The sequence below is a fragment of the Heteronotia binoei genome, chromosome 13 (genome assembly GCF_032191835.1).
Source record: "Heteronotia binoei isolate CCM8104 ecotype False Entrance Well chromosome 13, APGP_CSIRO_Hbin_v1, whole genome shotgun sequence".
NCBI classification, from domain to species: domain Eukaryota; kingdom Metazoa; phylum Chordata; class Lepidosauria; order Squamata; family Gekkonidae; genus Heteronotia; species Heteronotia binoei.
This window is the reverse complement of record NC_083235.1, coordinates 54,968,547-54,993,813: the sequence shown is the minus strand read 5'-3', so window position 1 is coordinate 54,993,813 and position 25,267 is coordinate 54,968,547. Positions and strand designations below refer to the sequence as shown.

The following is a 25,267-nucleotide window of genomic DNA, read 5'->3' as shown; positions in this document are numbered from 1 at the left end:
ATTCTCAGATCATGAACCAATAAACCGGATCTATAACTAACTTCTGTCTGACTCAAATTAGTCCCAAAACTAAATTATTATTGTAGTCCCAAGACTAACTTCCTAAGGCTTCTCCTTAGAAATCCAAGAACTTTGGTCAACCTTAATTTTGGACTGGTGCTTCTGTGATTAAATGTATTGATTTTTGGCTGTGAAGCCTTCACTGCAAGCCATTAGCTGAAGAAGATCTTCAGATTGAAACTGGTTCCTTCTTGCATCGATATTGTTTTTACACACATATACACTTGCATAAGTAATATTTCTACACACATATTGGAGGGCTTCCAGGAGTGATATTCACTGGATTAGTGGCCTTGTGGGTTTTACTGCAAAATTCAAACAGGAATTAGTTTTGGGACTACGATAATAATTTCAGTGAGACACAAGTCAGTTATAGATTCTGTTTATTGGTTCATGTTGTTATGACCTGAGAATCTTTTTCTACAGATTATTGTGAAACAATAGATAATTTTAACTAGTGCTGCATGATTCTGTATTATTATTGTTTCTAATGATGAACTGTGGTTTCCTTATATTCCCAACTGGGGGTGGCAACCCTATAAGCAGGTGGGCTTAAAAAAAGAAATCCTTTGCCAATTCTGTGCTGGGATGCTTATTTAAAGGTAGATCTACTAGCAAGTAGCTATCCTTTCTCTTTAACGTACAGAAATTAACAGCTAAAGCTTTTCATAGCAAGAAGATAAATAATATCATTTGGAAAGCCTCTGTGAAAGGGACAGGACATTTTTCTCCAGGCTAGCTGGCAACCCTTATAAAGCAAGGCAGGGGGTTTCTATCAAACAAATGTATTCATGAGTAAATGCTCTATGCCAAGCTGTATCGACATGTCTTTGGATACTGCGCAACAGAAACTGTTTCAAACTGTATCTTCCTGGGTGGAGACGACATTCCAATTGCAAATTATTACTGTAATATGATGGATTGTCAACACACTATCCCATAATGTGTGGCTGCAGCTCTGCAGTTTATCCCAACATCAAAAGAACTATAGTGCTGAGAAAGTAGCTGTCCTTTGGCATATCAGGGGTTTTTTTGCTGCAGGAACTCCTTTGCATATTAGGTCTCACACCCCTGACGTAGCCAATCCTCCAAGAGCTTACAGGACTTTTAGTACAGGGCCTACTGTAAGCTTCAGGAGGATTGGCTACATCAGGGGGTGTGGCCTAATATGCAAATGAACTCCAGCTACAAAAAAAGCCCTGGGGATGGTGCTGTAATTAAGGAAACAGGATGAGGTGAGGACTGCTCCATCTATGCCTATAATGTTTGGACTATACCTTGAGAAAAACACCTGATTCTTGGCTCTTGCAATAAGGGCTGTCTAAACAGGATCCAGGAGCCCTGTGGCACAGAGTGGTAAAGCTGCAGGACTGCAGTCGAAACTCTCTGCTCATGACCCGGTGGAAACTGGGTTCAGGTAGCCAGCTCAAGGTTGACTCAATCTTCTATCCTTCCAAGGTTGGTAAAATGAGTACCCGGCTTGCTGGGGAGAAAGCGTAGATGACTGGGGAAGACAATGGCAAACCACCCTGTAAAAAGTCTGCCGTGAAAACATCGTACTGTGACGTCACCCCAAAGTCGGAAACAACTGGTGCTTGCACCTTTACCTTTAAGCAGGATCCAAATGTGATGCTTTAAAATCATGAGATATTGAGAGTTCTTACAACCAGTTAACAAGAGTCAGTTACCAAGTAACAGTTGCTTGAAACAGGCAACCCAAGGGAGAGAGGCTAGTATTAGAAGGACAGCCTTTCCCCTGGACTGGTTGAGATTTCACAGGCAATTTTCGTACTAGCTTTTAATCTCCTCCACCTCCTTCAGCACTTATCAACCAGACAATAGAAGCCTGGAAATTGAGGGCAGGTTGGAACGAAGATGCAGAAGGCCAGGCTAGTAATTAACACCAGGAGAAAATAGTAAGGTCCAATTTGCAGCTAGAGAGCCGCAAAATGGCAAGACATAGGATCTCAGGCGCTCAAAGGAATAATCATCAGTACAATAAATAACTCATTAGGCAGGAAAATTACCTTTCCCAGAGAAACAGTGAGAAATAAATATCCAAATCAAGTTCACTTTTTAAAAAGTCTATGATATGAGCATCACAGAAGAGCAGATGGTGCTGTCGTGAGCATACTAGTGATTGGAATATGTATACCTTTGCTGGATTTACAGAGGCATCTGGCATAGTCCTTTAAATACTGCCCTTGACACAAACAGCTTCTCTTTGGAAAAGTCAAGGCCAAGCTAACCAGTTTTTAAAAGGTTAGTTTTTACCTGCCAATACTTCTGTAGCATAAACTATTTTGAATGGACCCACGCTCATGTGAAATTAAAATGTTTTAACAGAAACAGCTTATTAAGGCAATGCCCATGAATAAAGGACCCATATGGCCATATTGTAAAAAGCTTTACTATTTTGAAACACTTTACATGGCCATAAATTAGCATGTGCAAAGCATGCAACTGATGCATTTCTCATCACAAATCCTTCTGGAAAATTTTATTTTCATCCCTCCCTCTGCCTGCTTTTTGATATTCAGGTAAAACAGTGAAAAAATGTAATAATACATTATGACTACTGAAGAAAAAGAAGAGGAAGAAGAGCTGGTTTTATATGTCGCCGTTCACTACCCAAAGGAGTCTTGAAATGGCTTATAACCAGCTTCCCTTCCTCTCCCCACAACAGAGAACTTGTGAGATAGATGGGGGGCTGAGAGAGTTATGAGATAACTGTGTCTGACCCAAGGTCACCCAGCTGGCTTCATATGCAGGAGTGGGAATCAAACCTGGTTCTCTGGATTAGAGTCTGCCACTCTCAACCACTACGAGACGCTGGCTCTGCCATTTTTATAATAGAAAAAGCATTACAATAAATTCATAGACTTGTCAACTAGCCTGGACAACACTATCCTGTCCCTTTAATAGAGGTTAAAAGGATGTTATTTACCTCAGTGTCAAGAGGAGCTTCAGCTACTGGTTTCCATACATAAGACTTTTATTAAAGGGCCTGTTAGCGATCCTAGTATCAGAGGTTTGCTGTGTGTTAGATGGTCTTGTGAATTCCAAGGCTGTTACCAGGATCCCACCAGAAGAGAGGCAGAGAGGTCTGTAGTTTCTCTTTCCCACAGACACAAAAAAGATGCTTCTGTAGTCAAGATTGTTAAAAGAGAGAGGGAGAGGGAGAGATGCAGCATTATTCTCTAGGGGCCTGTAGACTTCTGCAGAGCTTAATTTACTGTGTCTTGAGAGCAGAATCTAGCTGAGGAGAGAAAGACAGAAAGGTTGAGAGTGGAATGCTTGAGCTTTTTCGATGAGCGGTTTGCTTCTTCCACTCCGCATTGTTTATGAATAGTGTCTATTCTTTTCCGTTTTAAATGTAAATGAACCCTTTAGGGTTGCCAAATCCTCTGTTGGGGGCAGGGAATCCCTTGGTTTGGAGGCCCTCCCCCCACTTCAGGGTTATCAGAAAGTGTGTGTGGGGGGAAATGTCTGCTAGGCATTCCATTATATCCTATGGAGATCGGTTCCCATAGGGTATAATGGGAAACTGATCCATGGGTAACTGGGGCTGGGGGGGGGTGCTGTTTTTTCAGCATAGCATTTGGTGCCTCTCCTCAAAAACCTCCCCTAGTTTCAAAAAGATTGGACTAGGGGGTCCAATTCTACGAGCCACAAAAGAAAGTGCCCTTATCCTCCAGTATTTCTAAATGGAGGGAAAGCATTTAAAAGGAGCATGGTCCCTTTAAATGTGATGGCTAGAACTCCCTTAGGAGTTCATTTGTGCTTGTCACACCCTTGCTCCACCCCCAAAATCCCTAGATATTTATTGAGTTAGACCTGGCAACCCTTCCCTTGCAACCTGCTCTTATCATTTGAAAGAGAGCAGGTTATAATGTCACTGCCCAATCCCATGCATGTTCAGTAAGGCTTTCTCTCAGGCAAGTTTTAGGTGGGTAGCCATGTTGGTCTGCAGTAGAAGAGCAAGATTTGAGTGCAGTAACACCTTAGAGACCAACAAAATTCCCTGGAGAAAAAGTCCCCCCCCACAGTCAACACTTCCTTCATCAGGTACAAGTAAGAATGGAGATTCCTGAGCCCTTATAGCCCAGTCAGAAGTTGGGAGGGGTGTTGCAAAGAAGGGCTGAACAGGGAAACAGAAGGACTCTTTACTACAGAGGCTAATTTTCTGCATTTTGTACCTTGGAGCATTTATCCCCTGTAATCAAGTTGTGTAGCTTTGCACCCAGACACCCTTCTTTGCAAAAAATTTTCTGACTGGGGCTTAAGAGCTCAGAGATCTCCATTACCACTTGACATGAGGAATGGAGCTTTGATTCTTGAGAAACTGAGGAATGGAGCTTGGATTCTTGAAAACTTATATCCATACAGATCAAGTTGGTCTTTAAGGCACTGCTGGAATTGACTCTTGCTCTCTCAGGGAAGTGTACATAGGTTATCAGCTGATTAAATAAATGGCTGTGCTGGCCTCAGTCAGAATTGGGTAAGCTGTGGCGTTTGCATTTTAGAGGCCTCAACAGGAGAAAATCAAATAACGAAAAATTAGACCTGCCCTGCCTTAAAAAAGCAAACAACAAAAAAAGTGGAAAGCAAACGACAGGAAATTAGACCTGTACAGGCAAGCCTGATCTCAGAAACTAAGCAGGGTCTACTCTGGCAAGTGCTCAGATGGGAGACCTCCTTGGAATACCAGGAAGTGGGAGGTGGGGACGGGCTTTATTCAGCAGCCTCCCTGGATATCCTCCAGGCCCCCAGTAGGAGTCAATCATCAGAGATCATAATGACTTCCAGGTGCATGTGTGCATACACACACACACACACACACACACATGGACATTAGATCCCAGAGCAAGTAAAATGGCTCTTTCAGAAACTAAATGTTACAAGAGATGTTTCTAATTGCAAGGGTGGAGGGAAGGAAGCATGAAAAAGTATACTTTCATTTTCCTTCTCTTTGTTTAGTTTTCAAAAGATCAGTGTTGCTTTTTTAAAATATTGGAATCTGTGTAATAAAATTCCTGCTATTTTGCTTTTCCTAAGAATGCAGTGTAGTCCGTGCCCCTTTCTATGAATCTCATCTTGTCAGTGCTTTATTTTGTTTCTTTAAAAGTGCTGGTACTTGCCTAGAAGGTTGCACCAACTTCCCCCTCAGGATTTGAGAGACCCCACCAGAAAGGTACCAGTACTCAGCAAGGGTGAGTACCACCATCAATACAAAAAAAGAATGGGAAAAAACCCATCTCTGTGTCTTGTTGGGTTGAACAGAGAAGAGGAGACAGATGTAAGCCACTTTGGGTCCCCACCGGGGAGGAAGGCAAGGTATAAATGAAGAAATTATTAGAAATTAAAATATAATAAAATAAATGATCCTGTGTTATTCTAAGAGCACATTTATCCTTTCATAACAGTCTCTGTTCCCTGTGTACCAGATTATGACAAAATCATAAGTGTTGGCTGGTTCCCTAATGATCATTTACTTTTAGGTTGATGACAGTTTACACGCCCTTCATCTGGGCTTTTAACAGCAGCCTGACACACAGCAATTTAGTATGCGAAGCTTTTCATATTGCTATGACCAAAACTGGAAAAGTAGCATCTACTAAAAATTAGCATGAGACTATTATTAAAAGCACTGAAGCAAAAACCTCTTCTTAAAAAGTAACCATATTTATGTAAATTATGGAATAATACATTGAAAAGACAGATTGGATGCAAGTGAGATTAGATCACTGTGGAATATTATCTTAGTCTTGGCATCTGTGATAACTGTGTTCTTACATCTTTCTTGCTTTCTTTGTGCTTTGGTCACATTTGCTTTTACCACTTTGCATCTCACAAATTTATATGCCATTGATGGTGATGTTAGCTGCAGGTTTTTATCTCTTCTCTTTCCATGGCTCAGAGCATATTAACACCTGCTTCTTCCTTTGTACCTGTGGAAACATTTGATGCATTTCTGTAATCAGATTCCTGAGGGTGCCTGTCACATCTATATGGAATATATGATGACTAGGTAATGACAACTATAAGACAACTGATGTATTCAAGTGGTGCAGGGGGGTGGGGAGAAAGTTTATCTGCTGATATTAGCAATGTTTGTTTGGTCCCAGTGAAGAAAATACTGTTGAACCTGCATTTCAAACTCAGCTTAGAAATGAAATTTAAGACTAAATGGGACTTCTCCACAAAGTAAATATAGAGACAGACTCTATTCAGTCTCCAAAAGAATACAGAAACAAAATAGCAGCTGGTTTCAAACTGCAGTAGAATAACAAACTGTTATAAAGTACTTCATGGAGTGTAATGAATGTATTCTACTTCTGTGATGAATGAAAAAAATAAGTCTTATTTGTTGTTTTACTGAAACAATTAAGAGTACTAACAAGATTCGGGTTCTTTTCATTTTTCTGGTGCTTGGCTGTCTCGTTTACATTTCAAGGATGTCTGAGAGAGAGGTAGAAAATCCAGAGATAAACTGCCAGGGAACACTTCCAGTCATTGGAATCAAGCTAGTGTTTCCACTTTCCAGAAATCAACAATTGCCCAGAGAGGGCTTTATTGAGTCTACATAAGCAGCTGCCCACCCTTTTACTCTCCCTGAGTTTTCTTCTCATTGTGACTGAGCACTTTTAGTTTCGTTGGTTTGCTGTTAGCATTCCTACTATACTACTGTGTGCAAGTATGAGTGATGAGTGTCTTTAGGATGGTGAATGCAGATGTGTAGATAAGTTTGGTGATCAATAGGTTTCCAGTATAGATGGTTTTTATGCTTCCATTATGTATTTATATAGTGGTGTCTAGAAAATATGCTTCTTTTGTGGATTGATTCATGATCAAGCTGATGTAGTGTTGCCAGGTCCCAACGTCTCCACAATGGGGGGACTTGGGGGGGGGTGTTTCAGGAGAGGAAGGGGCTGTCCTCAACATGTTGATGTAATGGAAATGACATCATCACACTGGGGATGCAGCACCATGCATGCACTCCCCACATGCTTTCCCCAGCCATTTAAAGGGGTTTGCAAGATGTAAGCAGGTGTCAGGCGCTTCTGCCAAGGCAAGAGCTGGCAGCCCCCACTTGGAAAGAGTGGGCACCAGCTGGGCGCTACTGCCCTTGCAAGCCCAAGAGGCTTGCAAGGTGAGAGCAGGCAGCCCTTGCTCAGAAAGAGCAGGTGCCCCACATGCTTGAGGATTGTTGGGAGTGGGGCTTCCCTCATCTACCAACTGGTTGGCATCAGGAAGCCTCCAAAACTGGGGGACCCCTCCCCACCTCAGGGATTGGCATTTCTAAACTGATGGTAGGGTGAAAGTTGTGGAAGGCCTGGTGAAATTTCTCCAGTGCTTTTCTTCTATGTGTCCAAAATATCATCAATAAATTTCAGTGACAAGTGAGGTGTTAACAGATGGGAAATGAGAAAGCACTGCTCCAGGTCAGCCATTAAAATGTTGGTGTATTGCAGTGCCATGTGAGTGCCTATGACTGTTCCACTGAACTGAAGGAGTAAATCATCACCAAATCTGCAGGTGAGGACACACTGATGGAGCTTGGTAGCAAGGCTGGGTGTGGTGTTTTCAGATGTGGTCTTCCTAACACTTTGCGACCTATTTTTGTGGGGGATGTTGGTGTATAGAGCCTCCACATCCATGGTGGCTGAAATGGTGTTTCCTCAAAGATTGTTAACAGCTTGTTGTTAGTTTTCAGGAAGTCTGTGGTGTCTTGCACATAATAGGGGGCATTGATGGTATAGGGTCTGCAAATAGAGTCCATGTATCCAGATACCCCTAGAGTGATGGTGGCTGTGCCTTAGACATAGGATATCCTGTGTTGACAAGCTTGTTTATTTTGGGCAGAAGATAGAAAATGGCAGGTTGAGGTTCTGTTGCTGTATGTGTGTGTGTGTGGGGGGGCAGATTCTTTCCCTGCATTAACTGTGAAAATGAGGAAATATCATAAACCTGCCCAGGGTCTATGTGTGTTTACATGAGTGTACATGTTCATCTGTGTGTAAGCATGTTTTTTGGTGCCACCACACCAAGCTAAATCCAGTCTCCCACATTACCAGTGACTTGGGGTACAGGCTGCCTCTCTGTCTGAACATGTGTAAAGAGCAGAGTTTCCCAAGTACTTCAGACCCTTCTTCCATGCATGAATGAAAGGCCAAGATGTGTGGGGAGGAGCTTGAAACACATTTTGCTCTCTTAAGCAGGAAAATTTCATTGTTACAGATTATTCAACTAGAGCACAAGACAAAGGATCAAACTATCATGCTTGCTGGTTACACTGGGCCAAAGAAAAGAACAGGAAAAATCATATCACTGAGCTAAACTTAACAATAAAAACTTTTCCCTCCATATCCCTCCCTGGATGTCCGGAGAACAAATGCAGATCCTGACCCCCTCCCACCCCGCTCCATGCAGGGTAATCTGACTTCTATCATATGAACAACATTCACTGTAAATTACCAACCTTGTAGCACCATTGTATTGTTTTAGCTTATTTTTAATATTATTTTATATATTGTATTTATACCGTTGTTGATTGATTTTATTATCTGTTTATTGTTATACCATGATATTATATCATGCTTTGTAAGCTGCCCTGAGCCTGCCTTAGTGGGGAGGGCGGAATATAAATAAAAACTTATTATTATTATTATTATTATTATTATTATTATTATTATTATTATTATTATTATTATTATTATTATTATTATTCCTTCCTATTGTAACTGATGAGAAGACTGTTTCTCAATCAAGATTTAGGGAGCTGCTCTGCCATAGGCACACATTCAGTATTCATATCATATTTTACAACAGTTATCTCGGCCTCTCTGGCAAGCAGAGCAAATGATTATCTATTTGTGGGAAATACATCCCTGCTCTCTCACCTCATGATGAGTTTCTTCCCTGGGAAAGTAAGGGGCTGTCAGGGTCCCAGGACCCCTGGTGAGTGTCAGAGCACCTTACATCTCCCAATCTTGACGGCAGATACTCCCGAGCCAGTTATAATAATACCTTTTAAAAGTATTGATGTATGAACAGTTGCAGCAGAGTGATGGATGATACGAGTATAAACAAATACTAAATTGCATATCACATTGAAAGTAATGGCAGATAGGGAAGTGCTAGAGTTTGGTATACATTCTGATGCACATCCGATGTATACCTGAGATTCATGATCCAGTGAAGGACACATATTTAGAAGCTTGCAGATCTCCTGAGGCGGCTTAACATGAGAGATTCCCTCAGAATAATCCCAGTTTAGAATAAATTTGCATGGAGTTTGCTAAGGCACCTGCATTTTGGAGATCAAGGCAAATAGGATTTTGATCAAATCAGAAATGTATGAATCAATCTGTGAGGAAGGAACAATAACTCTACTAAGTACATGCCTGCTCCAGTTTGGGAAATGCTTAATTCTGGGGGTGAATCCTGAAGAAGGTAGGGCTGGAGAGGGGAGGAACTGCAGTGGGATATAATGTCATAGAGTCCACCTTCCAAAGTGGCCACTTTCTCCAGCCCTTGTGGGGATCAGATATATCATTGTGAGAATCAATGGCAAACCACCAAGGACCATACAAATGTGATGATAGAAGAGCTGAAATTAATTTGCTTTGAATTCTTACTGAATTTTTATGTTGACTGTTCTACAGATATTGTCTAGATGATTGAATATTCTGTAAATATCTGTTTGTATACAATTATATTTGATATTAATGTTTGTCAGTATTTATTGACATACAACAGCATTTAGTACTTGGCAGTACTATCATTGCCATTACAAATTATTGCTGTTTTTCAAAGGTTGGCCATCAGAGAACGGTTAGTTTGCTTATTCTCTGGATGTTTTGTACAGTACCTCATAATTTAGGTGGTCTAATTATAATTATTAGCATTAGTTAATTATTGACTTTCTTCTGACAATTTCCCCCATTACAAAGCTGTGCCTTTGTAGTACTGCAAGTTTGACCTCTAATGGCCATGTATTAGTCTATCATATGTGACAAAAGAAAGGATAATGTGTCTTAATAACTATAGGTGTCTCCTCAGTGGGTGTCTGAGCCACAGGTTCCCAGGAGTAATTGATGAAGTAACTTGGTATCAAACCTTTACAAAATTATATAAAATTTTATTTAATGACTTCCGGCAAGATGGCGGAGTGAAGCGGACTCCTTCTCTGCGTCTGGGGAAGGAGTTCTGATTGGGGGGAGATTGAGGGGGTCTTCTATCAGGAGACACCTCTTACGGAGCTGTCTGAGACGCTCCGAAGCCGGGGGGCTGCTGGATGTGAGGGAGGGACGGAGGTTCCTCTCCCGGTGCCAGCTATCCCCTTTGGCCGTTTCCCCATCCAACACAGTTGTGCCGAACTGTGCCGCCGGAAAAGAAGGGAGACTGGAGGGGATCGGTAACTCCCTTCAGCTTACCCCAAAAGGCTGTCTTTTTACGTCTGTGTCTTCATCCTGTGTGTGAATTCCTCGCGAACTCTTGGGGAGGAAGAGTGAGGAAGCCTGCCGGTGAGCGGTCCGATCTTGGTCAGTGTGGGTCTGGAGATGTTTGAGGGTGAGGCGTGGCGAGTGGCGGCGAGCGAGAAACATCAGGACAAGCGGCTGCGGAGGAAGCTTTGAGCGCCTGATCAGCTGACGGGCGCGGTGAGCGACTGCAATTAAAGGCATTTTTAAGGGGGGAAGAAGCAAGCGGAGGAGAAGAGGCGAGAGTTTGTGAGCTATTGTTTTTAGATTTTAGACTCGGTGGGGGGGTGTCTGAAGAGAGATCCCGGTAATGGCCGACGCAAACTAATCTGAGACGAGGCGAGAGCGGAAGTCGTTAAACTGTCGGAGCTGACTGGGATCTGGAAAGTTTTCTGTGAGCGGAGCTGATGGTACAAATTTCCCCCCCCACCCTGCTTCTTTGTTTTTTTTGTTGTTGTTGTTGTTTGTGCTCTTTCCTCTACCCCTCCACTCCTGTCCGTGAGCGTGGTTGAACTACATATTTCTATCTGGGGAATGTAACAGCGTTTGTCCGGGGCTACGTGCTTCAGAAGCAGTTTCTGTGTGGGATCAAAGGGTAGAGTTGCAGTTTTTAGCAGCTACCACTGCGGCTGCGCTCTACTGAAGAGTTTGGGCGTCTGGGTCTACAGTTTTCAAGAAGCAATTGGATTATAACTATTTCGGTGGTTTTCTACAGACTGTGTGCCTGTTTTCGTGGAACTATCTGATTATTACACCTGGCTGATTTGGCTAAGACTAAAATTTATTGCCATACTATTTTATGACAGTTTCTAATTTATTAGAGTACCAAGTAACTAGGACTGAACTTAACAGAGAAAGGGAAGAGAGAAGAAAGAAGGGAAGAGAGAAGAGGGAAGAAATAAACTGTGACTTTGGTGAGCCAATTGGGGAGCTTTGGTCTTAATGAAATGGACTATTGTCTTATAATTAATTAACTGAACATCTGGAGAAATTTAATGACTTGGTAAATTACCTGACTGACTGATCATTCTCTTATCATACTTAGGTTCCTTGTCATTTAACCATTTGTTCTCTCCTGTTTTGCTGTTTGGGCTGGTATATCTGGAATTTTGAATTGCTAGCTGTATCAAGAATTAATTGAGTATTGAGTATTGATTTTTGATGATATTTAGTATTGTTAGTAGAATTCTTCTAGAGATTGACTCATAATCCTGTGTAACCCTGTATAATTTTGGATAGGCCTAAATTGTAGATTAACGAAACGCTTCTACCATGACAGAAACAAAGATTAAAAAATACCTACAAGGTACCCCACCGCCAGGGGGGGCAAAAGCGGGTCCAGCACCGGCCAATCAAGATTCTCTAGAAAAATTACAAAGCATTGTCACTGCTGGTTTTAAACAGAACCAAGAAGCGCTGGATAGTTTGAAAACAGATTTGATGTATCAGGTCAAGAAAACTAATGATCAGTTGGCAGAATTTCAAAAGCAGTTATTGGCTAATACTCAGCAAGTTCATGGATTAACTGCCAAGGTTGACAGGATGGAGGATCGTGACAGGCAGACAAGCAAGTTAGCCAGGGAAAATCAAACAGAAATTCTGGACTTAGAAGACCGTGTGATGAGACTAGAAATGGAGAAGGCTGCAACGATCCTGCGTTTTCAAAATTTACCTGAAGAGAAGGAGGAGGATTTGATTCATAAAATCATGGATATTTTAATGGTTGACGACGAAGAATTACTGCAGGATGGTCCAAAAGACATTCTCTGGGCTAAAAGAGTATTTTCAACTTATACAAGAAAACATAAACTCCCCAGGGAGGTTCAAGTAAAGTTTGTACGCCCAGAAACTACGGAGAGAATTCTTCGGAAAGCCAGAGAATGTGAAATTAACTGGAAAGGAACTAAGATTAAAATTTTGAAAGAAATACCCTGGAGCGTAAGACAGCGGAGATTTAAATTTAAGAAACTGTCCATCTGGCTAATTAAACAAGAAATCCAATTTAGGTGGCTGTTTCCGCAAGGCCTCTTTTTCACATTCCAAACTAAAAGATTTAATATCACTACTGAGGAAAAGATGGAAGAATTCTGGGATGAACATGTGAAACGTAATGGATCTGACTCAGGAGAAGAGCAGGAGTTAGAGGGTGCCAAGAAATCTCCGGAGGGAGCGATCCCTAAAAGGAAACATGAAAAGATTAAGACCAGACTTCAGACCAGGAAAGATCAAGCTAATATACCGGATAGTATGGACTTACCAAAATGAATTCTAACCTGGGCATTAAAATACTTTCTTTGAACATTAATGGCTTAAATGAACCGCGCAAAAGGAAGAAAACTTTCCAACAATTGTCAAAATCAAATGCTCAAATTATTTGCTTGCAAGAAACTCACATTAGACAAGATAATCGGAAGTATTTGGAAAACAAGAAATTAGGAATCCTATATATGTCATGTGATCCATCTAAAAAGAAGAAGGGGGTTGCGATCTACGTTTCCCAACACATCAAGTCAAACTGTTTATATTCCGATGATCAGGGAAGAATTATCATTGTAGAGGTGGAACTGAATGGACTTAAAACAATATTAGGGAATATCTATGCCCCCAATGAAAACCAAGAAAATTTTTACCAGGCCCTGCATCTTAAACTTTCCGATCTTAATTCAGATAGGTACTGTATTGTTGGCGATTACAATGCAATATTTGACACAAAAATGGATAAAAAATATGATGACCCCCAAAAGAGGAAGAAAAATCGTAATTTATTACCCAACTCCTTTTTGCAAATGGCCGAAGAATTAAATTTGGTAGACGCTTGGAGAACAAAAAATCCGACCACTATTGATTTTACTTTTTACTCGCATGCTCATAAATCTTGGTCAAGAATTGATATGTCTTGGGTATCTTTGAGTATGATTTTGTCAGTGTGTCAAGCAGATATACTTCCACAGTCATACGCAGACCACAATCCAATTTTGTTGACGTTGGAGGAGCAACCAAGATATCCTCGATGGTCCTTAAATTTGCAAATCTTAAGAGAATCACAATTTTTGGAATCTGCCAAAAAAGAAATTCAAGAATTTTTTAAGATCAATCTGGAGAAAGATACCAAGATTCCAATTATTTAGGATGCCTTTAAAGCCTTTTTCAGAGGTGTTGCCATTAGATACGCAGCGAGGAGGAAGAGAGAAAGGAAGAAAACGTATAATGATCTTATAACCAAATTGAAGTATTTTGAGCAACAACAGAAAGCGAGAAATCCAAAGGAGGTGAAGGCCAAAATTAGTTTCATCCAGCACAAGATTAACACTCTACTGGCAGAAGAAATCGAGAAAAAGTTAAAGTGGACAAGACAAAATTATTTTGAAAATGCAAATAAAGTGAGTAGATGGCTGGCATATAGATTGAGGAAGGAAAAGGAGAAAAAGATTATTAAAATGTTGAAAAGCGAAACTAATGAGGAACTATTTCAAAACTCACAAATGAAACTTGTTATTCAAAATTTTTACAGAAATCTTTATAAAAAACAGAAAATTGAGCAATCAAATCAAGAAGACTATATAAAGGGAGTACAAGTTAAGCAACTAACTCGAGAACAACAAGCAAGTCTGGAGAATCCTATTTCAATACAGGAAATTGTTGACGTAATTAAAACCCAAAAAAGCAATAAGACACCAGGCCCGGACGGTTTACCGATTGAATTTTTCAGAACATTTGAGGATTTATTACTGTTACCCTTTAAAAGGGTTATTGAAGAAGCTTACAATACTGGTGTGATTCCGGACTCTTGGAAAGAAGCTTTAATTACACTTATCCATAAAGAAGATACTGATCCAACAGAAGTTAAAAATTATAGACCAATCTCTCTCTTGAACAGTGATTATAAGATCTTCGCAGCGATACTTGCAAATAGGTTGAAGAAGGTAATCCCGAGCTTGATTCATGAAGATCAAACCGGTTTTGTTCCAGGAAGGTTAATGAATCAGAATGTGAGACTATTGTTGAATGCTATTGAATACTATAAAGAACACCCGGACAAAGAATTCGCCGTGATTTTGGTAGATGCAGAAAAGGCCTTTGACAATGTTAATTGGAATTTTATTAAAGCTACATTGGCCGCAATTGGATGCGGTGAAAAGTACATTAGAATGGTGGAAGCGGTGTATTCAAGGCAAACAGCAAAAGTAAGTTTTAATGGAGAAATGACCGATCCAATAGAAATTGAACAAGGGACGAGGCAGGGCTGTCCTCTCTCCCCCCTACTTTTTATTTTGACGTTGGAACCGTTGATTAAGAAGGTTAGAGAGGACAGCCAAATCCAAGGTATTAGAATAAATAATATGGAGCTGAAAACTTTGGCGTTTGCGGACGACTTGGTATTTATGTTGGAGCAACCTGTCTCCTCGATAGTTCTTCTGAAGCAAAAAATAAGAGAATTTGGTGAAGTGTCCGGTTTTAAATTGAACGTCGCCAAGACTAAAATCTTATCAAAAAATATGTCGGAAGACCAGATCCGATTATTAGAGGAATTGTCAGGATTTAAACATGAAAAGAAGATCAAGTATTTGGGAATCTACCTTACAAATGACTTAAAGACCTTATATAGAGGTAATTATGAAAAAATACTGAAACAAATTCGACTTGATTTCACCAACTGGAAAGATCTTCAGATTTCACTTCTGGGCAGGATTGCCACAATTAAGATGAATATTCTTCCGAGAATTTTGTTTTTGTTTCAGACAATACCAATTACGGTGCCTAAAACATTTTTTCAACAATTAAATACTTTGACCAAGACTTTTATCTGGCAGGGCAAAAAGGCCAGAATTAAATTGAAAGTTTTACAGGATAGTAAATTAAGAGGTGGCCTAGCCCTCCCAGATTGGAATTTATATTACAAAGCATGTGGTATGGCATGGTTGAGAGATTGGTGCAAGCTCGAGAACAAGAGAATATTGATTATTGAAGGTGCAGATCTGGGAGAAGGCTGGCATAACTATATGTGGTATCATACCCCGATAAAAACTGGCCGATTTCTCAGACATGAAATAAGAAGATCTCTGTATAAGATTTGGAGTGAAATTAAGTTACAGTATACCTATACGCCCAAGTGGATATCTCCGATAGAAGCCTTGTCCCACCCAAATTTATATAATTGGGACATCCCACAGGACTACGCATATCTTTTGAATGATAAGAATGAATTGATTGAAGAAGAGGTTGTTAAGTTAAATTGGTGGCTTCAATGCCAATTGAGATCAAGATTTCGAGCAGATAAACAAAAAGGCTTTGTGAATACACAAATTGAGTTAGACCTCATCTTAGAATCTAAGCAGAAGATAGTCTCTAAGGTGTATGACTGGCTGCTGCAAATTAAGATGAGCGATGAAATAGTCAAGGAAGCATGGATTCGCTGGCTTAAAGATTTTGGCCAAAACATAGATTTGGAGGAATGGGAGAAACTGTGGAAACAGAATATTAAGTTGATAAAACCAGCAGATCTCAAAGAGAATATATACAAAATGGTCTATAGGTGGTACCTCACACCTGACAGACTGGCCAAAATATACTCTACATATTCTAACAGATGTTGGAAGTGTCGGGAAGTTAAAGGATCTCTATTTCATATATGGTGGCAATGTAAATTTGCTAGAAAGTACTGGACACAAATTAATATTTGGACCCAAAAAATTTTGGAAACGCAAGTTACTCATGTGCCGGAACTTTATCTTTTAAATATCTGTAGACAGAAATTCCCCACAACAAAGCTGAAATTGTTAATGTATATTATTACGATAGCCAGAATATTATATGCCAAATATTGGAAAATCGACAAAACCCCGAATAGAGACGAGTTTATAAACAGATTATTGGAAACTGCAGAGGCCGATTTAATGTCTACAAGATTAAGAAATGGGAATCTGCAAAAGTGTCAGGAGGAATGGAGACCTGTTTATAAATGGGTTAAAAGTAAAGGATTTGATATGGAGTAAATATATTGAAACACTATATATTCATTGTGTAATGAAAATGCCTTCTTCTAGGTAAGAAGCAAAGGTTTTGATAGTAATATTGAATTTCTTTGTTGTTAAAATATGAATGAAATGACTTTGAAATTATAACTGAATACTTTCTACCAGTTGAAACCTCTCCGTCTCCCAGTGTGGGTGACTGGGTATGTGTTGTGTTTGTTTGATCTATGTATTGGTTTGCGATTTAGTCTTTGTCCAAGTTATATGTTTCTTTTCTTTTTTTTTTGCTTTGTCTTTTGTCCTTTGTCGATGTAATGTTTTCTTTTCTTGAATAAAAAGTAAAATCTTAAAAAAAAAAAAAATTATTTAATATCATTCAGAATAAATGTTTAATCTACTAGTAGCACAATACACGTAATCAAACCTTTACAAAATTATATAAAATTCTATTTAATATCTTTCAGAATAAATGTTTAATCTACTAGTAGCACAATACTCTGAAATCAAGCAGCAAAAAAACTAGCTTAACTATCTTAACACAATCTAACCTGTGTTAGACGGCATGATAGCTTTTGCATTGTCTATATTGCTATCTGTTGCAATGTGAGCGTATCATAGACTAGGCCTTTAGTCCATCAGAATCCAAATTAACCCCCTTTTTCAGGCTCTTAGATTAATTATAGCATCAGGTGATAAGGATACCCAATCAGGACACATTGTTGCTAGAACTGTCTAGAAAGTTACTTCATCAATTACTCCTGATTTTCCCCCTTCCATTCTGTGAGTTGCAGGTTCTCATGAGAAGCTAATTACCACACTTCCAAGTCTGGCCTTGAAGATGATAAGGGCTATGTAGGCAGAGAGACCCAATTAGCAACACCTGCAAGATGGAGTAAGTCCCTTACCATTCACATCAACCCTTGAGAGGAATCAGGGGTGCTTTGCCTCACAGTGGGCCTTGAATGTCAGGAAATGGTTTTGATCAAGTGGTCATCATGATTTAGAAATTGTGGGTTTCCCACCTAACTGGAGGGAAGGAGCAGAAGTCTTTGTGTGTTTGAGCTAGGTTGCCAGCTTCCAAGTGGGGCCTGGAGATCTCCCACTATTACAGATTTTAAATGCTGAAAGGAAAAGTGAAAGAAGCAGACAGTTAGTGCTAGAGTTGGCTGAAGCTCCCTAAAAGTGCAGGATCACTCTCTCTCTCTCTCTGGGAATCAGATAGTGGTAACTATAACTGCCAATTACTATCCATCTGTGTCTCCCTGTGTATTCTACCTGGTTTTTTTAATATATAGTAAATATAACAAAATGTTGTATGTCTAGTGCTCTGTTTTCTAAAGGAAATCCAGCTGGGTGAGAGTTATTGCTGCTTCATGGCTCGGAGATATGAGGTGTGTGTATCTGTACTTTGTGCTAATTATTGGGGTAGGATCTAAATTTCAGTCATTATAGGGTTAACATATTTGTTTTAATTCCACCACAGACCTGATCTGGAAGTACAAATTGGCTCAGAACCAATCCTATGTTTTAATTGGGGTGTTTGATAAAGTTAGGGTTGCCAAGTCCCCTGCATCCTCCTATGGGTTAGGAACCTCCAGGGTTGGGAACCAATGTGGACTGGTGGGTTGGGAACCTCCAGAGCAGGAGAACCCCCACTCGGCCCGGCGGCTTGGCAGTCCTAGATAAAGTGTTTCGGTGGTTTTACCTATCAGTATTTTCGGTTGTCTAGTGAGTTAGTTTCTTCCTTTCAGGAATGCAGAAAAGAGGATAATTGTCTATTAGCCCCACCTGCTTACCCTGCCTATCTTGCAATCTGTTTGATGTCTGCCACTCATGTTTTATGTGTAAGTCTACTCTAGACTAAATATGTAGTATTGGAAACTTTTCTTATTTTTAATATTAATTTCTTAAATTGGTATTAAATGCTATTAAACATACTTCTGTTTTGAATGTAGACATTTAGGATTTGTATAGTCCCCAGATTCCGAGGACCACACTAGATGCACAGATTTTTAAAGAGTTGCATCTAGGTTTCCCAAATCAGATTCCCTGCAGCCACAAAGCTCCTGCAGAGAGTGGCTGGTTTTTTGTTTGTTTTTTAATTTTAAAAATGCCAAAATGCTCTCAAGGGGGTTGGTTATCTCACTGTTTTTGCTGCTCCAGATGCACAGATGCTCTATTTGGAGCAGCAGAAATTGAGAAATAACTCCTGGTATTGAAAAGTGGGGCGGGGAGGAGCCCTGCTTCCCCAGTGGCAATGTTCCAAGCCCAAATAGACTCTCTATTTTTCAACAGACATTCCCTGCAGCTGCAGGGATACCTGGACCCCATTCTTTAAACACCTGCATTTCTATGTTGGGCCTGAAATGTCAGTTTTAATAAAGACATCTTCAATAGGGGTTGCTTATATATATATATATAGCTGAACACTGCATAGCTGAGCACATTCAGGGCTTTTTTGTTGTTGTTGAAAAAGAGGCGCTGGAACTGTCAAAAGGGAAATGAAGGAGAAAAACATGGGTGCCCCTCATGAACTTTTACACATTTGTTAAAAATTTTGTTTCCATAAAGAGGTTCCAGAACTCTGTTCCACTGTGTTCCCCCAGAAACACCCCCCCCCCCCCGAATACATATATTCTGTTTCTACAGCTGTCAGTGCTCAGCTAGGCAGGCATTCTCAGTTCCCTTAGGCAAGAGCAAACATTACTTGCTAAACAAACTGAAAAGCAATTCACTTACCGACTGGAAGCAAAAATGTTTCCCTTTATCAATGCTATTAGTGCTTCAGATAGACTGGTTATGGCTGCTGAACCATACTCTGTTTTCATTTTACATTTCAGGCACAGAACTGGTGTTTTAGACTGAGAAGGCAGTTCAACTCACTATTTTTTGATCAAGACATACTTTTATAGTGCTAAAGGAGCGATATAATTATAATAGATTGGAACCTAGCTATTAAAAAATTGTGGAATGACTATGATGAATCTGCCCTTGACCAGGGATTTCAATTGTTTCAGTACAGTCTCAGTTTCTACCACTACAGAGAAGAAATCACAACCTCAGAGACAAATTCCAGTACCGCTGCTGTGCTATGTTCAGTTCATGCAAAACCAAGTAGTATACAGTACACTAAACAGTTGTTTACGCATGGTTACGTTATAAAGGCTTGTTTATTGCTTTGCATCCTGTTTTTATTCATAATGGAATCCAACATGGCGGTCAAAGATTATCAAACAGGTCTCCCATCCACACACTGACTGGACCCAGACTTGCTTAGCTTTAGCAAGACAGTTACCGTATTTTTCGGACCATAACACGCACTTTCCCCCCAAAAAAAAGTGGGGGGGAAAGTGTGTGCGTCTTATGGAGCGAAGGTACCTTCCTCCGGGGGGGGGATCCGCTGCCTCCGCCTCTGATCCCGGCGCTTCCCCCGCGCCTGGCTGCCTGGCTCCAGCTTCTTCCAGGAAGCGCTGGGATCGCTCCACGCTGCCCCCTCCGCAAACCCAGCGCTTCGTGAGCGCCGGCTGTGGAGGGGGCGGCGTGCTTTCTCCGTGCCTGTCTGCCTGGCTCCAGCTCTGATGCTTAAAGCAAGCGCCAGGATCGAAGGGCGGAGGGAACGATGCTTGCGCTTGCTGTAAGCGTCAGAGCTGGAGCCAGGCAGACAGGCACGGAGGAAGCATGCTGCCCCCTCTGCAGCCAGTGCTCGCGGAGTGCTGGGTTTGCGGTGGGGGCAGCGTGGACATCCAGAAAAGGAAGTAGCATTATTCTTTGCGGATGCAGAGAAAGCATTTGATAATTTAAATTGGGACTTTATGTTTGCAGTAATGGAGAAAATGGAGTTTGGGGGAAACTTTATATGGATGATAAAAGCAATATATACTGAACAACGTGCAAGGTTATGTATAAATGCAGATCTTACAGAAGACATGTTAATTAGCAAAGGTACAAGACAAGGCTGTCCGCTTTCCCCACTGTTGTTTATAATGACTCTTGAAATCTTACTGATGCAAATCCAAGAAGATAAAGAAATAGAAGGATTAAAAGTAAAAGGATTTACTTACAAATATAGAGCATTTGCAGATGATATAATGTTTATAAATGAAAATCCCATACAAGTCACACCTTTGTTGTTAGCTAAAATACAAGAATATGGGGAATTGGCGGGACTGTGTATTAATAAAGAAAAATCAAAACTTCTATATAAAAATATGCAAGTAAGCAAACAAAAGGAACTGCAGAAGATAACGGGATGTGAAGTTACCTCTAAGGTAAAATATTTGGGTGTGGAGATAACAATGAAGAATATTGACTTGTTTAAAAACAATTATGAGAAGCTATGGTGTAAAATGGATGAAGATATAATAAAATGGAATAAACTTAATTTGTCATTGCTTGGCAGAATAGCTGCAATTAAGATGAATATTTTGCCAAGAATAATGTATTTGTTTCAAACTATTCCGATTGTGAAAGACAGTAAACAATTTAATAAATGGCAAAGGAAAATTTCAGAGTTTGTGTGGGCTGGGAGGAAACCAAGGATCAAAATGAAAATCTTAATAGATGCAAAAGAGAGGAGGATTCCAATTACCAGATTTAAAATTATATCATGAGGCAGTTTGTCTAGTGTGGATAAAAGAATGGGTGACGCTGTTAAACAAAAACATTTTAGTGTTGGAAGGTCATGGAAATAAATTTGGCTGGCACGCTTATATGTACTATGGGGGGGAAGATGGATGGTTTTTTCTCTCACCACTATATAAGAAATAATTTGCTAAATACTTGGATGAAATATAAGCAGTATGGGGATGAGAGAAAACTGTTACGGATAGTGCCAGCAGAAGTAATAAAAATAACAGCTGAGAAGGGTGAAGAAAAGTGGTTGTCATACAATCAACTGTTAAAAATACAAAGTGGCAAAATAGAATTGAAAACTGCTGAAGAGTTGAATAATAAATATGATTGGTTCCAAATGCAACAAATAAAGAGCTTGGTGGAAAATGATATTAAAACTGAAGGAATAAGAAGAGAGCAAACAGAAATAGAAAAAGTTTTGCTTGGAGACAATGAAAAATTAATTTCAAAATTATATAAATTACTTTTAAAATGGTCTACGGAAGATGAAGCAGTGAAATTTCAAATGATTAAGTGGGCAATTAATGTAAATAAAGAAATACAGATGGAAACTTGGGAATACCGTATTTTTCGCTCCATAAGACGCACCTGAGCATAAGACGCACCTAGTTTTTAGAGCCGTTTGTGTGAATTTAGAGGCATTTGTGTGATTTTTTTGCAGTATTCGCTCCTTAAGACGCACACACTTTTCCCTCCACTTTTTTTGGGGGGGGAAAGTGAGTCTTATGGGGCAAAAAATACTCTATTTGTGGAAGAATTCTATAAAGCTTTCGACGTGTCATAGTATTAAAGAGAACTGTTTTAAAATGATGTACAGATGGTATATGACTCCTAAAAAGTTGGCAAAGATGAACAATAAGATGCCAGATAGATGTTGGAAATGTAAAAAACATGAAGGTTCTTTCTACCATATGTGGTGGACTTGTGAAAGAGCAAAAAAGTATTGGCAGATGATTCAACAAGAAATTTCTACGATCTTCGGATATGAATTTAAGAAAGTTGCAGAGACTTTTCTGTTGGGATTACAAATGGAAAAATTTCCAAAAGAAGATAGAACTATAATCTGGTACTTGCTTTCAGTTGCTAGGACACTGTATGTGCAATTGTGGAAGCAAGAAAAAATACCAGAAAAATGAGATTGGATTGTAAAAGTTATGACATGGAGTGAAATGGACAAATTAACAAGAATTTTAAGAGACTAAGAAGTTTTTAAGATGAAGTGGAAAAAGTTTAAAGGATATGTAGAAAAAGAGTGGAAAATAAAAGGACATTGGACAATTTTTGATAATGATTAAGTCTTAGAAGGAAGAAGAATATTAATCTTTGTTTTTATTAGTTAAGGGTACCTTTAAATGTTAATATTTTAAGTAAATAACACCGGCGGGGGTCAAGTAACGGGGGGAGGGGTGGTTAGAAAGTAATATATGGGATATATATATAAAAAGTTATTAACGATGCAAGAAATAGATACCGTTACCATATGTTACTAAATAAAATTGTTTTAAAGATCTTTAAAAGTTTACTCTGTAATTAGTCCATTAGGACCTTTCTATGTGTTCAGATATATTAAATAGCATCTTCATCATTTCATTCAGATAAAGTCCAGTGATCCAACAACAGGGTTGCCAAGTCTGTGTTGGGAAAGACCTGGAGACTTTGGAGGTGGATGCGGGAGAGGATGGGGTTTGGGGAGGGGAGGAGGCTGGGGCAGCAGCATGGTTCAATGCTATAGAGTCCACCCTTCAAAGCAGACATTTTCTCCAGGGGAGTGGATCTTTGCCAGCTGGAGATCAGTTATAAAAGTGGGAGATCTCCAGGTCCCACCTGGAAGCTGGCAACGCATACCTGTTGTATGGCAAATGCTGTTTGTTAGTAATCAAGACACTAGCTGGACTGTCCAGTAAGTCTCCTTTTTGATTTGCCATGCAAGCACAACTTTCACAGTGTTTTCCTGCAGAGATGGCCCTTGAATAATGTCATGGGCATCTATTGGACTTTGCCAGTGCATTCTTGCCAGTGCATTCCTAGGGAGTTCTTGCCCCTCTTCCACCGAATTATACCATTTTACATTCCTGCTGATATAGTTTTATTATTTTTTCCACTTATAGAGACTACATCCACTCATTCTATAAAAATAACAGGCCTTCCCCCTTCGCTGCATATCTATCTCTCAGCAACAAGGCTAAATCTGCCCATGAAATTATATGAAGAAGGGGAATTTTGTTGGATTTGGTTAGTGGAAGGAAAATGTGAGCTGCCAGAAGCTTTATCTACAGAAGAGTTGAAATGGCATTTCTCTTTTTGGGATGTTCAGCATCACCTTTTCCCCCACAAGGCCCCTATTCTTCAAAGATCCCTGGAACTGATACAGTTAATTTAAACTAATGCTTACCAGTATTCATTTCCTTAGGACCAGTAGTCATTCTCCTATAGAGGTAGCAGGTGAATGGTTAAAAACCAAATACGTCTAATAATCCCAGAAGGAGAAAGACTTACCTCAGTGTCCTTGCACAACAGAATTCTAACCTTCTCCAAACTCCAGTAATCTGCTGACATTCAGAAGTGGCCAATGGCCAGAGCAGCCCATTCTGTCACTTCATTCTTGTTAATTATTTACAGCAAAAATGCTGATATTACTCTGAAGTTTAACTGCTACAACTTTGAGGATGTGTATATCGTTCAATAGAGAAATCCTTCATGTTTTGTTACTCCCATTCCCTCCTATTCATTGCATGGTGGATGACAGGGTTGCCAGCTCTGAGTTGGGAAATACCAGGAGGTTTTGTGGGTGGAGCCTGAAGAAGGTAGGGTTTGGGGCAGGGAGGGACTTCAATGGCATGATGCCATAGAGTCCACCTTCTAAAGTGGCTGTTTTATTCCGGTCAATTGATTTCTGTTGCCTGGAGATAAACTGTAATCCAGGAGGAGATCTCCAGATACAACCTGAAGGTTGGCAACCCTATCAGATCTTGATGATGGTGCCCAAAGGGCAAATGTCATTAATATTACACAGACTGATAAACACTCCTCTTCTAGAGTTCTAACTGTACGGTAGCTTGATAAGCTCCATCTAAACGAAATAAAAGAATCCCCTCCATCAACATAAAGTCTCTTTTTACTCTGGACTTCCAGATATTGAAAATGTATTGAAGTTGTTTTTCAAACAAAGACATTTTCACCACAACCTCTTAATTAGTTATTGTGATTTATGCTTTTAACTTGTTTTATTATAGACTATGTGAATGTACACCACCTTGAGTCCTGCCTCGGCAGAGGAGGGCAGTTCAAAATAAAATTTAATAAATTCAGAGTTGTGACAAAATCCTTTAGGCTATGATGCTATGAACCTTGTTCTGGGAGACCTAATCCCACAGAACTCTGTGCCTTTTACTTCTGCATGTTAAAAAGAACTATGCTGTATCAGACCAAAAGTATATATAGCTCAGCACTCTTATCTTCCACAGTAGCCAGCCCAATGTCCCTGCCCCCCCCAATCAGGTTAAAAGTCAGCATCCTCCCACAGTGCCCCCCCCCCCGTTACTACTGGTATTCAATTATACTGCCTCTGAACATGGAGGTCCACTTTAGCCCTTATGGCAAATAGCTGTTGATTATCATCCTTGAACTTGTGAAATGCCATTTAAAGATATCTAAGCTAATGGGCATTAGCAGATCCCGAGACTGCAAATTCGATTACTTATTTATGCATTGGATGAAGTAACTTATTTGGTCCATAGGAAATCTACTGACAATAAATTCATTAAGTGCCCCCAAGTACTAGCATTATAGGAGAGGGAGAACAAGTTCTCTCTGTCCACTTTATCCATACTACATATATTTTTATAAATATTATATGCCTCCCCTCCCCATTAGTTTTCCCCTGAAATAGATTTCAGCAGGGCTTTTTTTGAGCAGGAATGCACAGAAACACAGTTCCGGCTGGCTTTGTGTCAAGGGGTGTGGCCTAATATGCAAATGAGTTTCTGCTGGGCTTTTTCTACAAAAACCCCACTAAATTTTGGAATGAAACACTGATAGCATTTGTCTAACTCTTACAATAATAGAACAAGAAGAGATTAAAATGCAGTCAGTTCTGACCCATTACCCCAAAGGTAAGGT

At 39.9% G+C, this 25,267-nt stretch overlaps 1 protein-coding gene across 1 annotated transcript in view; it reads right to left on the bottom strand.

Moving 5' to 3' along the window:
• The window catches only part of SSTR2 (somatostatin receptor 2), a 32,724-nt gene extending 9,164 nt beyond the window's left edge, over positions 1-23,560 (bottom strand). The window contains exon 1 of the mRNA XM_060252181.1: positions 23,541-23,560. The gene's annotated coding sequence lies outside the window, so the exon portion shown is untranslated. The remainder of the gene's footprint in view (positions 1-23,540) is intronic.
• Positions 23,561-25,267: the final 1,707 nt, after the last annotated feature.